The sequence below is a fragment of the Emydura macquarii genome, unplaced genomic scaffold (assembly GCF_026122565.2).
Source record: "Emydura macquarii macquarii isolate MOO-44397 ecotype Brisbane River unplaced genomic scaffold, CSIRO-AGI_Emac_v2 contig_1477, whole genome shotgun sequence".
NCBI classification, from domain to species: Eukaryota; Metazoa; Chordata; order Testudines; family Chelidae; genus Emydura; species Emydura macquarii.
The window spans coordinates 23,628,675-23,655,332 of NW_027131614.1; the positions used below are offsets into that span (position 1 = coordinate 23,628,675).

Here is a 26,658-nt window from a genome sequence, read left to right on the forward strand (position 1 = left end):
CACTTTTCAAAGACCTTTAATACTTGTTTAGCACAGGCTCCTGTCTTTGCAAATGTCTCCCAACCATTTTTATAGCTTTTCTTAGACTTCTTTTTTCTTCTCAGAAGGCGGTCTCTGCAGCTTTGAAAAAACAAACACACAGTCATTTCTTTGTGACTAGCAACATTCTCCTGAGTTTCCTATAACACTTTTTTCTACCCCTCTAGTAAAATCCACATTTCCTTCTCTCTCTACTTAATAGTCTATTTTCTGCTCTTCCAAGGCATAAACCCTCTAGCAAACTCGAGGCAGATCCTGGTGACTTCTCATTTGCTGTAATAACAGGAAAGGTGACATGATTTGCATAATTACACCAAATGGAATGAGCTTGCCATGCATAATACGCACTAGCATGGGTAAAAAGGTGCAGAAGAATGTCTCTAAACTTCAGGACAAGCTTTAACCTCTATGAAAAGTTGTTAAGCTTTTGATGTTCTAATGGAATAGTTGTCCTTCCTGAAAGAACTATTGATGAAAAGGATCTTCAGGAAAGAAAATTGGGACCATTGTGAGACTTGGCAATTTAGTTGTTTTTAAACCACAATTTTACTATATTAAGAAATATTTAAATGTAATTGAATTTACTTGTGCAAAACATACTTGTCAAATTCTGTGCTAAAATACAATGGGCTCCTCCAACAGACAGAGTATCTCCATCACAAGGATGGAATTATTATTCCAAATGGTGCTTTATGTCATTCACTGAGTTTCTCCCACATTAGATAATCCAAATCAAACCATAATATTTTTATGCCATAAAATAAAATGTTTGCAACTCACATGTTTCAGACTTTATTATTTAAACATAATCAAAAATAGTTTGTAACAAACAGCCAGCTTCTCCCTAGTGGGTCTCACACTTCAACACCTTGGAGTGGGCCAGGGAGTCCCCAGTAACCCTGTCTCCCCTTGGAGGTACCTTGCTCCAGCTTCTTTCTGGTGGCTGGGGCCAGGGGTTTTCTCCTTCTGTAGCTGCAGAGAAGCACTATCTCCTGACCAGCGGGAGCGTTTCTCCTCCAGCTGCTACCAGCCTTCTCCTCCTGGGCTTCTCCCCCCTCCCTTTAGGGAAGGCAGGATTTAACTACACCTGGACTAGCCCTTCATTGGGGCCAGGTGTCTCTAATTGCCCTGCAATCATCTCCCCCTGCTTGCAGGAAAGAGGGTTTTTGGCCTTCCAGGGCTCACACTCTGGCCCTGGTATGCCCTTTTGAGGCCCTCTGGCCTGACTTTATCACAAGTTGTAATTCTAAACATCCACTGTTAGTCATTTGAAAGCGTTGCTTGTTCTTTTGTCAGCGTGGGTCATGTGGCATTTGTAAAGGGCTCATTGGATTGTATTTAGAATGAGTATGTAGTATCTCTCTCCAAGTATATTTTACCACTATCATTTCCTTCTGAGGATGGCCACTTCTTACTCATCTCTCCAAACTTTTTTTGAGTAGATGTCCTTGCTAATGCAGTCCCTGACCTAGAGTGGAGTCTTTGTATACTGAACGTGCAATGTCTCGTGGAGAGAAAGCACCCTACTCATTTCTGCAAAAGGTTGCCAAGTGCTATCACTCACATTATTTTAGGGCTAAGTGTGGCCCTTGGCTCTTCTAAGTAGCAAATCTATCTGGAGCTTCCCACACATCCTGTGGAATAAAACCCTTCCTCCTATGCAGTAGAATCTCTGTAAATGATTATCCACATCCCTTGCGCTGGGGTAGAATTCATAGCTCTTCCCTCTAGCTGTGAGGAGATGATGTTGAGGAGGCACCTTGTATATGCACAGGGGAGATTTCCTCCACATTGTCAATCAGAAAGACTGAATGAGTGACAACTCAAGACAGGGATCTCCTGGCTCACAGCGCCAGAAGAGGATTGTCAACTGGCAGTGAGACGTGTGGAACCCAGCAAAAAGAAATAGACCCAATATGGGAATGAGGAAAGAGGATGAGACTACTTTTCCTTCTTCCCCAATGACTCACTCAAATCCAGCTGTCTACATTAAAGTACCAGTCATAGTCCCTCTCCCTCCATCCTCCTTGGTTTTGCTCCACGGGAGTTATTGAAGTCTCATCTTCAGAAACAGTGGGACCAAAATCTGCAGAGGTCTGGCTGGAAGAAGGAACCTTATATGCATGGATGCTCTGTCCTATTGAGCAGTTCTGTGGGTCATAGCCATAGAGCTCATCCACTCCTATTCCACCTCATGCTTGACACAATCCCCAGCATAGGTCACTGGTGTTGTGCCAGCTTTGTGTCCTGTATCCTTGGACTAAAATTTTGCTATAAAACTATGAGAGGGAAAGTTTTCTGAGTGCTATTGAAATGTGCTTACCCATAACATGATGTGATTTCATGCATAACTCAATGAAATGGAAACCAGTGAAATATAATTTCATCATCAGATCTGCCACACCGTATTTATTTAGATGGCATAATCCAGCCTAAATATTTCCTACAAATAAAAATGCCTTAGATGTGATACAGTACTTTGCACTGCCAATGACCTGTTCATCCATTTCCTCAACTTTCCCATAGCAGCTCAAGGAATCTCTCTGGAAAATAATTGTACTACTCTTGTAGTACTGTGGCATGAAATGTGATCAATGTTGCCAACAAATTATCAGAAAAAGGTAATCTGGGTTATTATTTTATAAAATCATGCAACGTGAATTTCACTTTGATTTTACTCATGAATTTGCTTTAGATAGATGCTAAACTATTTAATCAGCTCCAGGTCTGTGGGATCTTCTGAATTCTCAGCATGCATTGAGAAACAAGAAAAAAATACAGTCTTCTATTAGTAAATTGCTGTTTACCTTAGGCTTTTCTCTTGCAAAATAGAATCTGTTTAACCCTAGCTTGTATAAAAAAGAAATTTTGTAGCCACAAGATGACATAGCTCTTGTCTCAATTCTAATCTAATAACAAATGCTTCAATATTATGTTTTTAGTGTTTTATACAACCTTGTAATCATCCTAAATCTCTGTAATCAATGTTCTCACTTTCAGCTAATGTAGTATATCCATTTACTTCTTTGATTATAAACTGTAAGATAATGGATGTTAATATTCTTGTCAGCAATTTAAAATATCTCAGCTATGCTGATGATCAGCACTTCAACAGCAGCACAAATATCTTCATCTGTTTTCACTCAAATTTACTGAAATGTTGCGATTATGTGCTGAATCTGACCTCTTTCATTTTTTCCTGTTTTCTTTGTATTAGTTTCTTTTCAGTTTCTCAGATTCTTTTGGGAGCTCTACTTTTAAAGTTTTTAAATCAGAAGACAGGTTTGCATTCAATTTAGTTCTCTCTTTTTTAACCATCTCTTCTAAAAATTGTTATTTTTGCCATCAGTCTGTTTCCATTGTAATTACACTCATTTTAGAGCCGGACAGGAAACAGTTTTCCATCCTACAAACAATGTCCAAAAAAAATTCCATCCCTCACCCTGGATTCCTTCCCCAGAGCATCCCCTATGCCCTGAGTTAGGCCCCTGCATTCACATTGGTCTCTGGGTTTTCATCTATGGATGGGTGTGCCCAAACCATAGATCATGAATCTGTTACAGCCCCTAGCTACTGAACCTGCATCCCTAGTTCAAGGTGAAGACAGGTATGCTTTCATCTCTAGCAGATCACCTGATTCAATTTCCATTGCTGGCTATGATGGACTTGCCTGTGATTTGAACTACTGTGGTAAGTTTCCTCTGTCCAGAAGAAATATGCAACCAATGGGCCAGTGTGTGTTACGTATCTCTCTCCATGCCGGATCCAGAGGATGAGAGTCTGTGGCAGGTCTCAGCTTCAGAGTTTGGCTCTTTAGCTTGAGCTTTACAGACTCATGCTTTTAGCTCTGGCAATCTTTTGTATCAGCCACGAGGATGGCCATCACACAAACAACCAGTAAGTCCTGCTTTTAATGGGTAATGTAAGAAATCATGTTTATTTGGCAAACTAAACCTAAATTATGTGCCAAGGTCCTCCCTGCCATTAATGAAATCAACAATGGAATGCATTTTGTATTATCACGGCCAATGCTGTAAATGGTGAACAGGAGAGTTTTGCGAGGGAATTTAGAGGGGGAGCGTGCAAACCAGATACACCTATTAAACATTCTCTAAACTTAGTCCAATAACAACCCGCCGCAAAGAAGAAAAAACCACACATACACACACACAAAGAACAAACAAACAAAACACCCTGCAAGAGTAAAAAGAATGCAGGCAGAAGTCCATCTTGCCAGTTCCTATCCAGTTTATTGCACTGAATGCAGAATCTATGATTATCGGCCTTGTGTACATTGGTGCAAGCAGCTGATGAGACTAGAGTGGCTGAACTGGAGGAGCTAAGGGAGACCGAGAGTCACACAGAGGAGACTTTCAGAAAAGCTGTAGAGCGGTCGCACCCCATCTGACAACCTCTGGGGATAGCAGGAGATTATCTAACTAACTTTTATGCATGGCCTATACCAATACCCAAAACAAGATCTCCAGAGGTGAAAGGAGTGTTTTGAGCCATAGGCACAGCTGAACATATAGACCTTATGGAGCTTCATCAATTTTGAGGTTAAAATGTTGGAGCTGGTAGTAATGGGTGATTTTGAGAATGCTAAAATTTGTCTATAAGGCAACAAGATAAAAGAAAAATATTAAAAGAAGCACCCAGCCAAATATAACTCTAGTCTAATTTATTCCAGCCCCAAGTCGTCACAGAGGTGCAGCCTAATGCAGCTTAAATCTGGGATACTGCTGAACCTCCTTACACTTGTGCCTTGTGCTGACTTCCAGATATGCTTCTGTTGATGACCCAGTCTCTCCAGACCCTGTTATCATCTAACATGACAGAAGGTGGTGCCACACACCGAACTGAGTCACTCATCATAGAACCAGGACACTGTCAGTAACCCCCACAGATCCCAAGCTCTTTACTACCTAGGAATGCACCTTGAGAGAATGCCATCTTGTGCTGGACAAGGATTTGTTGAACATAAGCTTATTAGTACGTCCACTTCGCCCTCTATGTGAGGAAATCATGCATCAACTTCTGCTAATCAGAGTACAGATTGCCTAAACACTTCACTCAAAACACACTGGTTAAGATAAAACATTAAACAAGTTTATTAACTACAAAAAATAGATTTTAAGTGGTTATAAGTTCATAGATTCATAGACTCTAAGGTTAGAAAGGATCAATATGATGATCTAAACTTCCTCATCTAAACTTCCTCCATTAGTTCTTGTGTCCACATTGGCGCTGAACTTAAATAATTCCTCTCCCTCCCTGGTATTTATCTCTCTAATATATTTATAAAGTGCAATAATGTCTCCCCTCAACTTTCTTTTGGTTAGGCTAAACAAGCCAAGCTCTTTCCGTCTCCTATCATAAGGCAAGTTTTCCATTCTGCAGATCATCCTAGTAGCCCTTCTCTGCACCTGCTCCAGTTTGAGTTCATCTTTTTTAAACATGGGGGATCAGAACTGCACACAGTATTCCAGATGAGGTCTCAGCAGCACCTTGTATAATGGTACTAACACCTCTCTCTCTCGACTGGAAATATCTTGACTGCATTAGCTTTTTTCACGGCCACATCACATTGATGGCTCATAGTCATCCTGTGATCAGCCAATACGCCCAGGTCCTTCTCCTCCTCTGTCACTTCCAACTGATGCATCCCCAGATTGTAGCAGAAATTCTTATTAGTCCATAAACGCATGACCTTGCACTTTCCACTATTACATTTCATCCTATTTCTATTACTCCAGTTCACAAGGTCATCCAGATCTTCCTGTATGAAATCCCGATCCTTCTCTGTACTGGCAACACCTCCCGACTGTGTGTCATCTGCAAACTTTATTAGCACATTCCCACTTTTTGTGCCAAGGTCAGTAATAAAAAGGTTAAATAAGATTGGTCGCAAGACTGATCCCTGAGGAACAACACTAGTACCCTCCTTCCAGCCTGACAGTTCATCTTTAAGTATGACCTCTTGTAGTCTCCCCTTTAATCAGTTCCTTATCCACCTTTCAATTTTCATATTAATCCTCATCTTTTACAATTTAACTAATAATTCCCCATGTGTAACCGCATCAAATGCCTTACCGAAATCTAGGTAAATTAGACCCACTGCATTCCCTTTGTCTAAAAAGTCTCTTATATTCTCAAAAAAGTAGATCAGGTTGGTCTGGCAAGCCATTTTGTATTTTATCCCAATTACCGTTAACCTCGATATCCTTAACTACTTTCTCTTTCAAAATGTTTTCCAAGATCTTGCATGCCACTGAGGTCAAACTAACAGGTCTGTAGTTACCTGGATCACTTTCTTCCTCTTTCTTAAAAATAGGAACTATTTTAGCAGTTCTCCAATCATACGGTACACCCCCTGAGTTTGCAGATTCATTAAAAATCCTTGCTAATGGGCTTGCAATTTCATGTGCCAGTTCCTTTAATATTCTTGGATGGTGATTATCTGGACCCCTCAATTTAGTCCCATTAAGCAGTTCAAGTTTGGCTTCTACCTCAGATGTGGTAATTTCTACCTCCATATCCTCAAACCGATTAGCCCCCCTGCCACTATCCCTAAGATCTTTATTAGCCTCATTAAAAATGGAGACAAAATATTTGGGAAATTAAAGTCTCCCATAATCACACAATTCCCCGTAGTATTTACTTTATTAAAAGCCTTAAAGAGGTCTCTATCCATGTCCAAATCAGAATTGTGGTGGTTTGTAGCATGCCCCAAGCACTATCCCAGGAAAACCTCTAGTAGCTTTCTTCTCCAATGTGATTTTCACCCAACCAGACTCTGTCTTATCAATTCCATCACTTCTAATTTGTTTACAGTCTACCTCATCATTGATATACAATGCTACTCCACTACTGTCTTTTCTAAACAGCACATACCCTGCAATACTTGTACACCAGCTGTGACTATTATTCCACCATGTTTCAGTTATTCCTATAATATCTGGTTTCACTTCCTCTACCAGTAGCTCTACTTCCTCCATTTTGTTACCCAGGCTCCTTCCATGAGTATACAAACATCTTAATTTTTGCTGTTTGGCTTCACTCATTTTCCTTACCTGATTTGGCACAATCATTCTACTGCCAATATCACCTATTAGACTGGTATTTACACTACCCTTCCTCTTAATGTCCAATCTGCTCTCCACTTCTCTGTCCTTTCTTACTTCATTTTCCTCCTTCTCAATGCTAAAATCATATGTGGAGATTACCTGTGCATCTCCCAACCATCTCCCCCAAATTCCTAGTTTAAAGCTCTCTTAATCAGTTGTGCCCAGCCTCCTTCCTAGAAGTGCATTTCCCTCCCTACTTAGGTGAAGTCCATCCCAAGAGAACAGTCCTCTGTCGATGAATGCCTCCCAGTGACCATACATCCCAAAGGCTCCTTATAGCACCACTGCCTGAGTGATCTGTTGATCATCAGAATCTTGTCACGCCTATGTTGTCCTTCTCTAGGGACAGGCAGAATCCCACTGAAGATCACCTGAGCCTCAATTTCCTTAAGAGTCTTCTCCAGCCGGGCATAGTCTTCTTCGTTACATTCCAGAGAGAATCTAGCTACATCATTTGTACCCACATGAAGGACAATCGTTGGATTCTTTCCCGCTCCTGTTAGGATCCTCTTCAGCCTCAGGTCCACATCCTGTATCTTAGCACCCAGCAGACAGCACACCCTTCTGTTCTCCAGATCAGCTGTGGTTACAGGCCTGTCTGTTCTTCTCAGCAGGGAGTCCCCAATCACATAGACCTGCCTTTTCCTGGTGACGGTGTGATTCTCTGGCCTCTCCCTGTTCTTTCTGGCTGAAAATCATCTTGTCTACTATTCTCCTTTGCAATCCTCTGCAACTGTTCCTGTATCCTCCTGGGGCTCTTATTTGGTGGTATCTCCATTGGCTCATCCACTCTTTGCAGAGGACTAGCTGCTCTTCTTTTCTTCCCTGCCCTCCCACCTTCAGCAACCACCTTCTGTGCCACTCCTTCATTTTCCAACTCTGCTAACCTGTTTCTGAGCTCGATTTCTCCTTCTCTAGCCCATCTTTTTCTCCATTGGGCTCTCACAGTCACATGCTTCCCTGGCCACTTTCCTCACCCAGCATTCTCCCCTCAGAGTTCGTTGGTCCTGCTTCTATCTGCAGGTCTGGGTTTTTCCCTTCAGCCTCCTCATTCTTTTGCTCCATAATCTGCTCAAACCCCCTTCTAGCCTCAATCAGAATTTCCACCTGCATCTCCAACCCTCAAATCTTCTCTTCTATCAGCTTTATCAGGTGGCACTTCATACAAATGAAGCTTTTTTGAGGTACTCCCTCCAGGATAATGTACATCCCACAGCTTCCACATCCAGTCATCTTCATTGTCTCTTCCACTGCATGAGTGACTACCATTACCTCTATATCTGTCAGAGCCTTTTCCCCTAGTTCCTGTCAGTGAGACATACAAAAACAAAAAAACCTACCAAAACAATCCCCAATGAGCACCCCTACAATAGCAGAACACCACACATTCCCACTCAAACTCCCGTTTTTAGTTCTGTTTGCTAGCTCCTGTGCTGCTGCTTAAGTTGTAGGCTTAAGAGATCAGGAGAAGTTACCCAAGAAATAAAAATAAGAACACAGTCTAAATTCTAACAGGATTTAAATCTAGAAATGTCTCAATCAGAGAAGATACCAGCAGGCTTGCAACTGTTCCATTCACAGGCTAACTTTACCTTGCAGCCCGGACCCTCCTCCTACCTTTATTCAAAAGTCTTTTGTCTTTCAGGCGATTCTTAAGGTGTTGAGCTGTGGGGGAGAAAAGACAAGTCATGATGTTACTCCCCTTCTTTTTTAGCCTTTTCCAGCTTTCTGGACCAGTTGGTGCTCGTGACCTTTATTGGCCAATCAGTAATGTACGGTATACATGCTTCCCTCTGTGAAGTCTTCACTATAAACAGTCCCTGTTAGTGGAATCCATGTTTGAATGGGCGAGAGATAGCCATCAACGCTGTCTGGCCACTCCATTGTTGTGCCTGAAAAACTGTTTGTGGGAGTTTCCCACCTTGCCACATATTCTAGTAGCAGTTTCAGCAATGTTTTATAATATCACATACTATGGTATCACTAGGATGACCATATTTTCCAAAGGGGAAACAGGATGCCATGCAGGGCTTGCCTGAGCCATCTCTCCTCCCCCTTTGCATGGGGCTTGCCCAAGCCACAGCCCCTGCATGGAGCTGGGACAATCCATGAGGAGCCATCTCTCCTCCTCCTTTGCATGGGGCAACCCAAGCCTCCCCCTCACAAGGCAGGCCATAGCTGCCTGGCGTCACTGTCTGCTCACCCACTTCCCCCCCAAACGTTGCTCCATACCCATTTTTTTTTTTTGGCAAAACCAGGCATTTGTCCTGTTTGCTCTTGCCAAAAAAGTCCGGACATCTGGGTTAGGGCTTAAAAAGAGGGACTGTCCTGGACAAAAACAGGATTTATGGTCACCCTAGGTTGCACATATAATCCAACAAGATATTAATCAAGACTTTTAAAATAATACCACACAAGTCATACTTTTTACAGAACATATCATAATTACATGACGTTGGTGAATATGGACTTCTGTGTGTTTTTTCAGACAGTGTCACAGGCTAAAATTATTTATAGGGGAGCAGGATAAGAGAAAAATGTGAAAAGAAGCACCCAGCCAAATATAACTCTAGCTTAATTTATTCTAGCCCCTGGCAAAGACACAGAGCCTAGAGAATGAGGAACTTAGCATGGGAGTAGATGCCTGGGCTCACCTCAATGCATTACTTACATCCAGGAAAACATAAAGGGCTGTTAAAGCATATTCCTCCTAAACAAATTCATTCTGACTCTTACTTTTTTTTTTGGTTTATTTTGTTATTGAATCTTGGTTTCTCCTACTGTAACCATAAAAATAGAAAAGCAATAAAATGATTTTACTTTGCTTTGTAATTTGATAACCCATGTGTACTTCTCTTCCGTGAAAAGTTGGTATTATATTTTTTTCTTTTATGTTGGATATAGTTTCCACGGTTCACTAAAAAAAAATTCAGTGTTAAAATATAATCTTTAGTAAAGGCCACACTTCCTTGGATAGTTAGAACACAGCATGTCAGTGTTTGGAGGTAAAGTAGTTTGTTTTCTGTTCTTGAGATGGGAAGTGAATAGTTTTGTCTGATTTTATATTTGGGAGGAGCAATAAATATCTGAGTTAATAATGAAGGAATCTTCCCTTTAATCTTTTTGCTTATTAACATGCTACTGCCAAGTTATTGGTCCTTGGGTAACTACAAATATGGTATTTCTAATCCCCTATTTTTAATCAGTTTCTTTAAAAGTTAGTACTAGATGTGATTGAAAATTTTCCACTGAAACTACTTTTCAATAAAGAAATTGGATTTTCAACTAACTGAAGTTTTTTCACAGAGTGTCTACTTTTCATAAACAATTTTGCCTTTTTGCCTAATAACCAAATACTCAAAAACTGAGAATTTTTAGTTGAAAATTTTCAGCCCAAACCCAAAAGTTTTTATTTGGAAATGCTGCTGTGGTGCTTCATGGGAGATGTAGTTCAGATGCCTCATGTCCTGACTCTCCTCTGTGGCTGTTGGGGAAATAGGAGAGGCACCAACCCAGCCTGGACCCCTTGTCAAGAGCTGTGGATCTCCCATCCCACTTCATAGAGCTCTGAGGAGCATATGGGTTCCAACCTGCCACCTATATGTTCTATGTATAGATTTTTTAAATGCCATTTGACCACTAATTCCCTCCTAATATTAATTTTCCACGTAAGTGATCATGGTAGTAATCAGAGGGTTGCTATATGACCAGAAATGAGAGGTAGGGTGGTTGGTGCATTAATGAATGGCAGAAGTGGTCCAGAAGCCAATCCATTAATAAGGGGTCCACACTGAAAATCTGTACATCTTTCATTTACACTTTATCCTTGCCATTCTTCCCTTGCCTTTTCTCCATAAGACATACTGGTCAACCTTTGTACCTGCAGAATATCTGTGATTAATATCAAAACACCAGCCTCCCTCACGCTCTAGGACATAAATTTATATTTTGTACTAAAATAAAAAGTAATTTGTATCCCACTGGCAGATGCAAACATTTTGCATAAAGCATAAGGGAGCATTTCTAAAAGCAGAGAATGAGCTAATAGTTCTATATCAAGTGAACTGTGAATGTATTTTTATGGTATACTTTAGAAACTCAGTGGACTTTGGAGCTGAGTAACCTAAGGTATGGTAGGCTCTGAATGCAGCTGTGATTCAGTGCATTATTGATGGAAGGTAAACTCAAAAGGAATTATTCTGAACATTGAGTTAAAAAGAATGGAATTCTATTTTTCAGCTACGTGTACAGTTAAATGTTAAAGCTTAGTTGGCTGAACGGATCTGTGGGGATTATTTGTACATAGAATCCTTATTCAAGTCATGCCTTTCCACTTGCTAAAAACACTGAATTTATTCTATAATTCTTAACAACAAGATCTTTCTAGCCCTTTTGTCACCATAAGAGGAGAAGGCAGAATGAAACATAATGTTTTTAAAAACTTTGTGTAAGACATTTTAGTTTAGAAGGCAGTTTCAGAAATGTATAACAGATAGAGAGTTGCTGTTTTTGTTTTGCTTTTTTTAAAAGTAGAACCATCTCCTTATATTGGGTGGAGTCTGCAGGTCCTACTTAGTTTTCACTCAAAGTCCTCCTGATTTTCAGTGCTGCCAGTCCCATGTATTAAAAAATCATAGGTCTGACCACCAAAAATCATAAGATATTAAAAATAATTAGTTTGGGGTTCTTTATTTGCTTTCTTTGTGAACCTTTAGATTTCATGTTTTTAAGCTTCTCTGTAACCATGAAGCTACCTTTTTTTAATAAAATTAAGTTGTCTTATGTAGTCACCTGACAACTGGAGCTGAGGCTTTAAGAATAAACTACACATTTTGCAAGATTTGCAATAAAATAGCAAGAGTTGGCAACAATATTAATGAGTTTCCCTGAATAAAATAAAAGTCAAAACTCAGCATTTTGCCCAGTACTGTTGAATTTAATGTACAAGATTATACAAATATTGGTCTGTAATGCGTACTAAGAAAAAGGAGTATCAGTATAGAGTATTAAAATAGCCTAATGCTCGGGCTGGTCAAAATTTTCTGTCCAAAAACTGTTTTGTCTAGAAAATTGGTTTTGATTAAACATGTTTTTCATTAAAAAAAAATCTCTGCTTACCATGGAAAATTGAGACTTTTCCCTCAAAAACTGCATACCTGAAAACAGAAAAGGTTTTGGTTTTTGAACAGAAGCCAAAAGTTTCTCATGAAAATCCAAAACATTTCAATCAGAAATATTGTCATGGTGCCTTATGGAAGACATGGTTCAGGAGCCTCAGACCTCCATTCTCCTTAATGGATTAGTGTTATAGGTGGTCCCCCTGAGAATCCTTTCATACCTTAATCACAGACCATAATCACTCCAGGTCCCCTTCACCACCATCATACTTTAATGTATCTTTTCAGCAGTCTACAACCTGTGGTGTTATTTACATTCCATAGCCAGTTTACCCACTTGTCTCTGGTGACGGTAACAGCAGCCAATCCTATCACACTCTGCCTTCCTGCTATCCCACAATACTTTCTTCCTGTCTGCTTCTATAATCCCTGCTCTCGTGCTGGCTTCCCCCTCTATTAGTCCCTCATCTGTAGTTCTATTCAGTTAATTGATAACCTCGGTCAACTGCCTGCCTTTCAATCAGGGCTCAGCTAGTGTAAACAGGTGGGGATTTAAGTGAGAGTGCTGAGTCAGCATACAGTGTTAAAAGTGGGCTTCCCAGACAGACTATATCTCCTATGAAGCACCATGGTGTCTCAGTAAGAGGAAAGACTGTGGTGCATCATGAGTGATAGAGTCTATCCAGGCATCCCATTTCATAGAGGAGAATGGCCCAGGAGGCACCTGAACTACAAATCCCATGAAGTACTCTAGGGAGATTCCTCAAACAATTTTGTTTTGTTTTGTGTTTGGATTTCAACTTTTCACCAAAAAGTCAAAAGTGGGTTTTTTTTGGCTTTGTTTTTTTAAAAAAAGCCTTTTTCTAACCAGCTCCACCTTTGTCATTCTATGCCAAGTCACACATAGTACTGTTTCAGAGCACAACATCCATGTTCATTGATATCCACTGATCCATGAGGAAGTAAAGTACCAGTGCTTCTGGAAACGTGCAACATCCAACATTAGTGGGCAGCAGCAAAGCAGTTCACTTAATTATTTTTTCTTTAAATCAGCTAAGGGTCAGGATCCTGATCTCATTCACATCAGTGTAGATCAGAGCGATCCCCACTAAAAGCAACGGAGTTACACAGGTGTAAAAACCATTGCTGTAACATGACTATGCGGGAGAGTAGAAGGGAGTAAGGACTAAATTCTTCAGGGCAGCTGCATTAGGGATACCGGAAATGTGGCCATGGGGTCCCTACAGCCATGGCTCTGCACCTTCTTGCTGGCTGGGCTTGAGGTGGGAAGTAAGCAGCAGCTTTTTCATACCTGTAATAAACTACATCTTTCTCACAGGAGCAAGTGGGGAGCAAGGAAGAAGTGTGTCTTTCCAGGAGGGCAACTGCCAGCACATGCTGCCCAGTCCTCAGGGTTGCCCCTAAAGGATCAATCTAAGTCTTATATATTGAGGTGACACTGACTGGGATTCTGTATGGGTCCAGTACTCTAGGCTGATGTGGGAATTGAATATCAAATGATTTCCTACTACATGCAAGAAACACACTGGGGGAAAAAAATCAGGTTTTAAAATAACCAGTAAGAGAGAAAGGTATTAGAGATGTTCTGGATATCAACTCCTATTTCCACTTTTAAAAAGATTTCATCCCAAATAATGCATCTGCTCCTGCAATTGTTATGCAGGCAAAAGTCCTGCTGTGCCATGCAGGGCACAGGGAAAACATAGGGATAGTAATGAGAGACAGAAGGCAAACACAGAGCTATTACTCTATAATTGAGCTAGAGCCAACCAGCAAATGAGTTTGACTTTTTTGTTTCTTTCTAATGTATAAGGAATGCTGGAGTGATAATCTTTTGGGGGTTCTACTTATTTTTACATGAGAAATTCAGTTATTTTTAACTCAGTTTTCCCTAGAAAAAAACCCAAACATCTAGGGAAGTAGAAGAAATATGAAGTCAGAACTATTTAGGATTTGAAACAAGCAAGTGAGGAGGAAAGGATTAATAGTTAGAATATTTAAAAAACCATTGGGATTTATTTGTTTTTGTTAACATTATTTATTCTGATGCCTTGCAGACAGCTGGGGAAAGGGATCTCTTTGTTGAAGAATCAACTCCTTTCAATTAAAATCTAAGAAAACACCCATTCCTGTTCTCTATTTCCCAAAGAGTCATCTAGTAAAAACAGGAGGGACAACATTTGTCATTCCAGGTATTTCTGAGGTAAAAATACAAGCTAAATGTAAACACATAACCCCTTCCCCTCTCCATTACCTTTCTGATCATTTTATACATCTTTAAAAACCAAAAGAGGGCACACATCCACATCATTTTCTTTTGCAATTCACCTGTAAACAGATTTTAGCTATTGCTGAACTAGAAGAACCAATGTTCTACACAAGTATAATAAATCCTATTTATTTCAGTTTTCAGATGAAAAATCAATACATGCAGCAAAAATATCTGCTTTCACCTTCTGTGGCCTTTGCTCTGTGTATGATATTATTTCAGTACATGCTGCTACTTCATTACATAAAGGAATTGAAAGAAAAACATCCTGACAAGCAGGCACTGGAGCTAAATTGAAGGATTTCTAGACATTGGGGTGCAAATTCTCCATTGAGATTTGGCTCTGGTGGCAAAGAGTGGTCATTAACCTGGCAGATCTGGGCACTTGATGCTGCAGGTGGAATCCTGAGTGCCAGAGCTACCATAGTGAATCTATGCCATCCTTCTCCCATCTACTGAGGAAAAGGAGTAGAGCTAAATGGTTGTTCTCCCCATTGCCAGAATAATTCCTTGGAGCCATGAGCAGCTTGCTGTAAGTTAGAGCTGCCTTCAAGGTGTCTTACTGTACGTAGGGCTCAAATTGGCTCCTGATCTGCCCTGGGGATTAAGCCACCTTTGCCCCTCCCCATCTATTGCCCTGAAAAGAGGATAGCTGGTACAGACTAGAGAATCTGGCCTGAGGGCTTGATTCTCCTCTTCCTTGTATCCTGTCTACTCATTTATCCTTCTGCAAAGCGGGTGCAAAATTTTATTATTCTGACTTGGTAGCATTTTATATCCACTCTGCACAGGTGTAAACGACTGCACCAGATTCAAAAGTCATGAAGAATCAGGCCTTAGATAAACATGCTAGTAATTATTATGCAGTCCACAGCTGCAGCCAACATCTACTGAAATACATACTATTATATGACTCTCCATTCTCATAGGAAATTTTTTTTCTTTGCTCACTGCCCTGCAGCTAGTTGTTTCCATTTATAAGTCTAAATGTGATAAATCAGAGCCTTTGAAAGTGAGCTACTATGTACAGTTCTGTTTGCAAGAGGAAATAGCATCCCTCTGTACAAACAGTTTTAGATATTCTAAATATGCTCCCACTTCAAAGGGCAGCCATTTTTGTATTACCGTAGCCTACTTAGAATGATGTAGGGAAATCTTCTCTGACTCCTGTGACTAAAACCGCTTAAGACTCACTTATGTTCTTCAGACCAATATTGGCTTCAGAATCTAGATTTGGGGCAGAAAGGCACCTAAATACATGCTTAATTCCATATTCATTCAGGACATTTAAGCACATGCTTAAACCCCATTTAATTGGATGGCACTTAAGCATTGGCTCAAATCCTGAGTAGGGATGATTTACTGAGTCAGAGCCTCTATCATCAGTATTGAGAGAAGACAACGTTTATGACTAGTTAGAATTGTTAACACAAATCAGAGGGAAAAAGAATTAGGATTGGTGGACAGTTAATTTTTAAAGTAAGTCAATGATATGAATAGCCAGGTTTTTGGTGGATAACATGTACTGCTATCTTGTACATTTCATTAGTGTTAGAAGATCTGTTCACAGAGCATGTTGGATTTTTAATGCTGCACTTGCATTATGGTTGTCTCCATCTCTCTGAATTACACAAAGATATTAGTTACAGGTTTAATATGCAGTTATCCCTTTACCTTGTTTTGCTCCGATAGTGAAACTCATATCTGTGACAGAAAGTATACTCCCAATAAATGCAAGTTTGCATTGCTTACCAAAAAATAAATCTTCCCCAAACATAAAATGTATGCTTTAATCTAAGAAAACAATAATATCTGACTTTCGTTTCTGCCATTATAAATGCTAACGTTGAACAAGCTTTTCTCTTTTAAAAAACAGCATGCTGGAAAGACATTACACCAACAATGGATTTTCTATGCGCTTCTTGTGATAGCAGTGGGATGCCAAGGTGTATGACATAACCCCCTGCCTCTTATTTTACTAAGTGCTGCCCCTCTGTTTTCCCACAAGTGAGGTGGAAATTTTAAGTATGAATCAAGCTGGTTGCAAGAGCAATCTTATGGGCCCTAAAGGAATAACCCATATGTGATCAACAAATAGTCTATAAATCACCGTAGCATGAATGTTAGAAAAAGAGATATCTATGAATAACACCTGGTGTACAGTATTCCACTGCAGATCAATGAGCACTATTTATTCATACCATGGAACATACAATGTAGAGTAATTCCAAAGATCCTCCACACTCTTCACTTTGCATGTGGTTCATGGTCCATCACTCCTTGTATCCCACATATACCTCTTGCAGAAGTGATTATAATATAACACTTAACATTTTATAGCTCTGAACAGATATTAGGAGCCCTTTTGTATCCAGCCCTGCATACACACACAAAGCAAGGATGGAGAAGAAAACACAATGGGTTTTTGGTGAGATAGGATGGTGTATAGTTTGCTACTTTGATTTATTGTTTTGTCAAATTAATTTATTTTTCTGGGGTGAAGTGTCATACTGCTGAATGTTTTATGTATTCCTAGGTGGATTGTGGCTATAATTAATTGTCAAGATGTCTAGAGCTTCTGTACAGATAGTTTTATATATTTTAAACCTAAACAGGTTTAGTCTGCCCTCCTTTGTCACCTCTGTGCACGATCTGGGCACAATCACAGTCTATGTAGTTATTGGTGCAAGGAGTATACAAAGTCTGGTTCTGCTGCCCTGTTTAGCTACAGTACCAACTGCATGGTGTTTTTCTTCTGCTGTTCTGGTCTAATCTCTTGTGTTTGCCTATTATGGCTACTGATTCCTCAGCTTGCTGCTCACATTGAAGTGTTATCTGTTATCTCATTGATTTAAGATTTTACTTACATAAGCTATGTTTGTTTTTCAAAGTGTGGAAGCAAGTTTCCAATTGGGACAAGGTCTATAAAGTAGTTTTTGCAAACTGAAGGCTTTATGATCTGTAGACAAAAAACTTTGTTAACGTTAAAGGTTTTTAAATTATTCCCTACTTAAAACATCTGTGAAAAGAATATTAAACATTTGGAAAATCAGTTAATGTCATTAATAACTATTATTTTTCATTAGCTTAGTTAATACTAAACTGGATTTTAACTCAACCCTTCTGCATTGTAATACTCTGGTATATGGAAGTTTTGTGAATATTACAGTCTTACATGGACTATAATTCAACTAATGTTATCTCCTCAGTGGCAATATCTGCCACTTCTTACATTTGAACTGTTCTCTCATGTACTTTTAATGCCTAAGGTAGACTGACAGCTCTTCAAAGCAGGGAGCTTGTCTTTCTATGTTTTGTAATCTATGTACACCTACATCAATTTATAAATAATACAACTACAGTTAATTTAAGGACCAATCTTTTAAGCAGAACTCCTCATTAACAGCACAGTACATTCCATGGACTTCATCATCTATCATAGAGTTTTCTATAAAATCCATTGCCACTATATACAAGCCATTCCCAAATAAATTCAAAGTGAATGGTGAATTAGTCCCTATTGGTGAAATTCACCTTCATGCAGAAAATTAGCACAAGGTCTATGACCTCGTAAGTCCATCTTAAACAATTAAGAGTCTTGATTAGTTTGACCTCCTCTGGAAGATCATTTCATGGTCAAAATCCCACAACAGATAATACTTTATCTCCAGCTCCTATGTGCTTCATTCATTTCATTTTCCCAGAGAAGCAAAACTGTCTATTTAAGTAATGGATTTTGACATGGTCATTGATACAACTGGTCTTGAGCTGATGATGGCTTTGAAGATCAGGTCCAACGCATTGAACTGACAACAGAAGAGGTCTGGAGCACAAGGGTGATATGTTCAGAGGCCTGTCCTAGGCAGATACATTCTGCACAAGCTAGAGTTTTTACAGTACTTCCACCAGTCAGACCCTTATTAGTTCTACTGTGATAACTGGGCCTACAAATTTACCCTAATTGTAATCTCAACTATATAAAGTGAGTGAAAGTTTATAAAATGTCTCAACAAATGTTGGTGAGAAAAAGTGCAAATGGGAGACAAAAAGACCTATTAGTATAACCCAAGGGCTGTGTTCAGATCATGGTAAAAAGAAAAGTGTGGGACTGGAAATCAATGGACCTAAATTGGTATGGCAGAAATTAGACTTAACTGATGAATAAAATAATGATGGGATGGGCTATTCCACACATCACTCCCTTTCGGGGTTCTTCAAAAGAAAAGACATTTTGGGGCAAAATTAGTTCAAGAAGCAGCTATCTGACAACTGCTGGTTGGAATAGATGAACAAGAATGGAACAAGCCTTACCATTATGGCTGTCACCTCCACCATCTCCTGGTAGCACAGGATCTACCATAACACTCTTGGACCTTTGTCCTCCTGATCTTGGAAATATCTTGACCAGACCAGGCCAGAGAGAGAACCTGGATGTTATTGTCACCTCCACCTGTTGTGGCTAAATTCTGAACACCGGCTGAGATGTAAGACTTCATCACGCACACACCCCTTGTTTCCTTTTCCTCCCCCAACTTATTTCCTATTCCTATTCCTCTTCTTTTGCCTTTGGTCTAATAAGAGTTTGGCTCAGTTGGCTAAGACTGTATATTCTCACTGGTGTGAGTCTGTGGCCAGAAAAAGACCGCTAAAAGCCCAAAATAGTCTGATCCTGCTACAAGTTTGCCAGGTTTCAGAGTGGCTAAAAAGTCTATGTGCCATGCCTGTGTTTTTACAGCAGCAAAGTTGAAAGTGATAGTCAACACCAGAGACAGAAGCTGCATTTTCCATCTTTTTCTATTATTTTCTCTCAACTTTGTGTGTTAGTCTTCTAGGAAACAGGACTGAACTGCAAAGATTTATTCAATTCTTTACATTTCAAATGCTTTAAAGGTTTCTACTTTTTCTGTATCTTTAATAAAAGCTTTAAAAGGATAGTATTTGCCATGGTACTAAGCAGGGTGATGTCTCTGTATATCAAACCTAGTTTAAAATTGTTTAATACTGGGCAGTGACAGAGTCATGTTAACACCTTTATCTGTTTGGGTCCATATATTCCATCAAAATTAATATAACAGGCCTAAATATACCAATTTCACAGGGCTTACCTTTATTATTAATGTAGACAAAACAAAACAAAATAAAGCTGGTCAAACTCTCTCTTGAATTTGGCTATCACTAGAATTTTCTTTGAAGGAGGTGCCTAGTTTTGTCTGCTTTAGAGATAATCCCGTCCTTCATATATTTCTGGATTGAAGGACATCTGACTCTGCAGTAGTCCAACACCTGACAGACTGAGTTTTCCAAAAATGGCCCTTCCCTTACTTAGACCCTACCACTCTCTTACAATGGCACATAGTAATGTTTTTATTGGCTCAACTAAAACATTAAGACAGGCAAGACGAAGATTCTGCACTTCCACAAACTGTAAAGAAGATGCTTTTGTAGTTTCTTCCTAAACTTTGACAGAGTAAAAAAAATTACCAGTATTTGGAATTGAACTGCCTTCACCTTTTCTCCATGGTAGGGTAAAAGGCAGGATTAGATAAAAAAAATTGTTTCAACATAACTTAGTACATAAAAGCAATTTCCTCACGTTGTGCTCAATGAGACTTCTGCTAACCTGATTATTTTGTACTAAGGTAAATGATAAAGTTATAATTTACACTGTAGAATTAAATGTAATCAGTTTAAATGTAATTCCTAGGATTAACTCTTTTAGTAGGGTTGATTTGTTCAAATGATAAATTCATAGATTCTAAGGCCAAAAGGAACCACTGTGATCTAATCTGACCACCCATCCAACACAGGTCATAGAACTTTTCCAGCATAATTCCTAGAGCATATCTTTTCGAAAATACCCAATGCTGATTAAAAGTTGTTAGTGATGGAGAATCCTCTCTGATGCTTGGTAAATTGTTCCAATGGTTAATTACTCTCAGTGTTAAAAATGTACACCTTATTTCCAGTCTGGACTTGTCTACCTTCAATTTCCAGTCACTGGACCATCTCATACCTTTCTCTGGTAGATTGAGGAGCCCATTATTAAATATTTGTTACCTATATAGGTACTTACAGACTTTAATAAAGTCAACCCTTAACGTTCTGTTTGTTAAACTAAATAGATTGAGCTCTTTGAGTCTATCACTACAAGGCATGTATTCTAATCCTTTAATCATTCTTGTGGCTCTTCTCTGAACCCTCTCCAAATTATCAACACCCTTCTTGAATTGTGGGCACTAGAAATGGACACAGTATTCCAGGAGTGGTTGCACCAGTGCCAAATACAGAGGTAAAATAACCTTTCTATTCCTACTCAAGTTTCCCCTCCTTATATATCCCAGAATTGCATTAGCTCCACCATGACACCCACATCTTTTTCAGTCTCTGCTTCTCAGGATAGAGACCCCCCATGCTGTAAACATGGCTCATCATTCTTTGTTCCTAGATATTTACATTTAGTCATATTAAAACACATATTGTTTGTTTGTATACAGCTTACTAAGCATTTAAGATCGCTCCGAATCAGCGACCTGTCTTCTTCATTATTTACATCTCCCCAATTTTTGTGTAATCTGCAAACTTTATTATTGATTATTTTATGTTGTCTTACAGCTCATAGATAAAAATGTTAAATAGCATAGGGCCAAGAACTGAACCCTTTGGGAACCCACTGAAAACAGACCTGCTTAATAACAATTCCCTCTTTACAGTTACATTTTGAGACCTATCAGTTAGCCAGTTTTTAAATCCATTTAATGTGTTCCATGTTAATTTTATATCCTTCTAGGTTTTTTAATCAAATGTAGTGGAGTACCAAGTCAAACGTCTTTCAGAAGTCTAAATATATCACATCAACACTATTACCTTAATCAACCAAACTTGTAATCTTATAAAAAATATATCAATTTCATTTGCCAGGATTTATTTTCCATAAACCAATGTTGAGTTGCATTGATCAACTTATCATCTTTTTTATTCCTTATTAATTGAGCCCTGTATCAGCCATTCCATTATATTGCCTGTATTTTATAAAGATATTTATGTAAACTACTTTATTTTGTAAAGATTGTTCTAGATTTTTCTGGGAAACTTTAATAAATTGTGTATTTTTATTTATTATGCAGGAAAAGCAGGGGTCTGAAAGTTATGTGTAGCAGTCCATATTGTGTCATTTTCCTTTAATTTCATTATTCAGTCTAATTTGCTCTTTTATGGCAACCTCCACAGTAGTATCTCAAAGCACTTTTTATATATTAATTAAGTTTGAGCTCTTGCCCTTATATGCTAGAGGGACCCATGTTTCTGAGACAAGAGTCTTCTGTTATTTCTGTACAACTATTTTCATCTGTGGCAGTTGCTTTGTTTACGGGTGCAATCTGCTCCTACAAAATTTGTGCCCCTATTTCTGGGCTTACAAAATGAATTGTAGGAGTAAATCTGAAACCTGCACTTCTAACTGCAGTAGAGCCTCAATTTTACGAACACCAAACTGACGAATGACCAGTTATATAAACCATTTTTCTTCAGCAAAAAAATAAGAAAAGTGAAAGAGATGGCGATGAAGAACAAATCAGCATTCCTTCACATTCCACTCGAAATTGCTTGCAAGAAAGCAATGAAGTGCACCATCCTGCAACTTATGCATTCTAGCAACTGTAACTGAGATGTTCAATCTTATGAACTCCTCAATCAGTTTGGAAAATACGGATTCTACTACACCTGATTTGGGCCCACAATTTAGCTATAGGCATAAAAATGCACGTTTGCACCTCCCTTTCTTCAAAAATGTGTTTTTCAACATGTGAGAGTCCACTGGGTCTTCAGAGGGAGGAAGCTTAGATAAAGAGGGCCATTACTGCAACAGCAGCATCTCACAGGATGACACATTGTGGGAACACAGAAATTACACACATGCAATTTGTTCCACAAGATGACATAGCTGATAAAGTTGGAGGTTAAGTGTCTCTCCCCAGATTCTTGGCGACAGGCTTGCCATTTATTGGCAACTCTTTTTGGGTGTATGCCATGCAGCTTAGCAGGCCCCCGGCACCACCACTCCACATGAAGGGCTTGCTGGAAGCAAGTGTGCGGGATTGCAGCCAGGGATGGATGCAGGGTTGCCAGGTTTTTCAACAATTTCTCACTTGTCCAGATCACACAGAGGGGTTTAGTCCCAGGTAGTTTTTAACCCAAAGGGAGAACTCCTAAGGGGTAGGGGCAGGTCAGCGGCTAGGGCTGTTTCCAATGCAAATCACCCTGCTGAGCAGTGAGAGAGTTTGCTTTGCAAGAGGAACAGGCCAGATGAGCAAGAAACTTTGCCAGCAGCACTGATGATACCACCTCGCAGCTGACTCTGCCAGAACATTGCGTCGGCAAATTCCCACAGCAGGAGCTCTGTGCTTCAGCTGCTGCCAGTCCTGTATGGCATGATCCCTATGCTGGCATTACTGAGCTCTCGCACAGGGGGACAGCAAACCTAGACCCTGGTCTGGAGGGAGAGATAATGTCTGTTTCCACTCAGAGGTGACAGCTGGGAGCCTGAAACCTTAAGTGGCCTTGAAGGAGCCAAGGGCAGGAAGGGTCAAAGATGCAGTTAACTTAGAAACTGTGACAGGTGTATATACTTATTGCAGAGATTCCTATATATTCAGCTCTAAAGATGGTAATCTGACAATTTTCTATATGATAGAGAAAGGAGGAGTGAGAATGGTGGAAATTTCAAAGGAAGATGAGATGAGATGACCGTTAGGAGACTAGTGGTGGAAAACTGCCTTCCTTTAAGTTATTCTCATATCTTTTCTAAAATGCCCTCTGAAATCCAGGGACTATATTTTCTATAGTTGATGAACATGGCAGAGATTTTTTTCAGAATAGATCCACCTTTTATCAAGCATTTAAAGTTACCTTTTCAACTTATTTCTCATTGATTCTAGTATCCATAAATGATGATTAGCTGCTAATGATATGATGTACACCTTGCTATCCTTATACAAACAGTGTAACTTATTTAATTTCCCCACTTCGGCACAGACTGACTGGTGTAGCCTCTTCTACTGCTCATGAAGAGAATGTTTTATGACATTTTGTCACACGATTACAAAAAAGTAAATTGTGTGGTGATAAAAATCTGGGCAACACACCATATTTCAGTGCAGTGCAGGCATTTTTTTTACATTCTGTAGCTGTAAGCATCTGTATCAATCCCACTTAATAAGCATCTCCTGAAGTATTGGAGGATGGTAATAATATGAGCAAGAACCTAACTCCTAATAAAATTGTTAATGATTGTTAACACTTTGGCAAAAAGGAAATAGACACATACATTTCTATTACCTGTGGAAGTCAATGGTTTAATTCATTCTAAATGAGGGTATTTGAAAGTACAGCAGAATGCCTTTGAAATATGATGGAATTTACCTACTGAAATTTTAGTTCAGTTGTAGGGATCTGATCCTATTCTACTCTTCAACCGTAAACTCTTTGGGCCAGGGACTATCTTTTTGTTCTGTGTTTATACAGCACCTAGCACAGAGGGGTCCATGGCTGGGGCTCCTAGGCATTATGGTAGTACAAATAATTATTAATAATAATTCTATGCATCAGTTCAGTTTCTTACACTTTACCCATCACTTTGGTATCTGAGTGCATTCCAGAATAATACAATTATACTGATATCTACATACTAATACCCACAAACTGTGGTTCCCAGCCATTCCCCCATTTCCAATGGAAGAGCAGAGGGTTCATATCAACAGGACTGTTTGCCTGAATAAGGACCATGGTCTCTAAATATCTGGCTCTGAAGTAGGTGTTGCAAGAAGGAGAGAGTTAACATGAGCAAGCAGCAGAGTGGCAAGCCAAAAGCAAGGGCAAGAAGAATCCCATAAGAGGTAAGGTAAGAGAAATAGTAACCTGACATGAGAAAGGGGAAAGCCTTTTAAACAGACATGTTTTTAAGCATGAGGAACATTGTTTTCAGAAGAGTTCCAGAGGGGTAGCCGTGTTAGTCTGTATACAGCAAAAACAACCAGAGTTCTGTAGCACTTTAAAGACTAACCAATTTAATTTCAGCAGGCATAAGCTTTCGTGGGCTTCAGCCCACTTCCTCAGATGCAGTTGGTTGAAATAATAGAACAAATATTGGCAACTTATATAGGAGGCAACATATACATATCCAAAGGCATAAACAACAATGGGGTGGGTGGATGAAAGCCGGGTACTTGAGGCCTAATGACAACCATTGAGTAGGAGGCGAGAATGGGTGGTCAGAGCAAATTACTTCTTGTAATGAGATAGCCATTCCAAATCCCTGTTTAAACCCAGTTTGAATGTGTCAAGTTTGCAGATAATTTCTAACTCAGCAGTTTCTCTTTGAAGTCTGTTTTTGAAGTGTTTTTTTTATAGAAGTATAGCAACTTTCAGGTCAGAGACAGAGTGTCCTGGGAGATTGGCAAAATACTTTCTGTGAATAATTCTTGATCATTATATTATTCCTCAGCTGTTAAATTGTGAGTATTCAATATCCCAAATTCAAAATATGAGTTGTTTCAGACTTCATTGGATATGAGAGACACACAAGATTATCCCTATTCCCTGACTGGGGGAGAATAATGTTTGGAATCAGTTTTCCTCATGAAAAACAATTGGGTCTGAGTATTCTGAATTTACCTACTATGACTATTCTGTAATATTCACTTTAAAATAATTCTTTCAGCAAACATTGCTACTGCTAATCTCATTCACCAGAATATGTACAAAAAGTTAACAAAAAAGAAGTGTGAACACAAATGAAATTGACTTGTTTTTATTTGACCAAATATTTACAGACTACATGCACATGAGAACTTTAAATACTGTGGTAAAATTTTCAAAAGTGACTAAGGGTATGCAGCTGTGCTGCTGTAGCGCTTTAAGTGTAGAAACTACCTATGCCTATGGCACAGGTAATCCATCTCTCCAGGAGGCAATGACTAGGTCACTGGAAGAATTCATCCATTGACCTAGCACTGTATACGTTTGGAGCTAGGCTGGTATAGCTACATCTCTCAGAGGTGTGGATTTTTCACACCTCTGAGGGACGTAGCTACACCAATGCAATTTCCTAGTATAGGAGTTGGGAATTAGACTCCTTAAACACTTAGGCAAAACCCTGAGAGTCAAGTCCTGTGGTGTTTACTGCAGAAGAACTCCCACTGACTTCAAGGGGAATTTGAAACATTATGCAATATGCATTTGTAAAGGAGTTAAACTGCTGTATAAACCATGCACAAGCCATGGGTGTACTAGATAAAATTTTATCTTTATTAGGGCAAATTTTGAATTCTTGACACCCTTTGTCATCAGTCTTTACTCCAGCAATTCTCCTTACTTCAAAACCTTATATGGGTTAGGCTAATACAATACTTGTAATAGAAAGTGTTTTACTTAAGTAAGGAATCAAGTAAAATAAAATGAGCAAGCATTTCAGGATTTTTACCATTAATTGATCATTCTACTCAGCACACGCCTGTGATCTTTACAGAGAACTTAGTTCACAGTGATCTATAGGCTTAGTCTTTAAGAATTCCTAGACAAAGGAAGACTAAGTGTACTTCCTGAGATGGTTCCCACACGATCTGCTAGTCTGCTTTAAATGAAGAGACAATAGAGAAGAGTTCAATAGAAACTGCATAGCAGCTGGCCCTCAGATAAAATGATTATATGATATTTAAGCAAGTTGTGTGGGGCTCTGGGGGTGGGGATTGTTTGTTACTTACTGCTTGCTCTGCTCATCTAGCACTGGCCTTTTCATCCCTCAAAGCAATCATGCCTCTGCTGTGGTAATAGTCTCCATCTTTGTGCCTCCTGAGAGAGCCTTCCTGAGATTCCCAACAAGTTTAAACTTAAACATACAGCTGGGCATACTCTTGATTTAGTGCTTGGAATGGAAATAGAATTGGGAAAATGCTGAAATTATTCACTTGTTATGGAGCAATCACTGCCTGCTTTGATTTCTGGTTGGGGCTCAACTTTCCTGCTGGGATAAAGGCGATCTATTGATTGTCCCCTCTCAGAAACCCTGTGAAACCACAATAATTCTTGAATA

The 26,658-nt window shown here is 39.3% G+C and overlaps 1 long non-coding RNA gene across 2 annotated transcripts; it reads right to left on the reverse strand.

The window, feature by feature from the left end:
* Positions 1-26,434, reverse strand: LOC137156866 (uncharacterized). 2 transcript variants are annotated; one of them, XR_010920932.1, is made up of 3 exons: positions 26,330-26,434; positions 8,784-8,831; positions 1-120 (listed from the first exon to the last, which is right to left on the reverse strand). It is a non-coding gene; the product is annotated as an uncharacterized lncRNA (long non-coding RNA). The 2 variants fall into 2 exon arrangements; XR_010920933.1 differs by lacking the exons at positions 8,784-8,831; positions 26,330-26,434 and adding an exon at positions 959-1,080.
* Between the last annotated feature and the right edge of the window lie 224 nt (positions 26,435-26,658).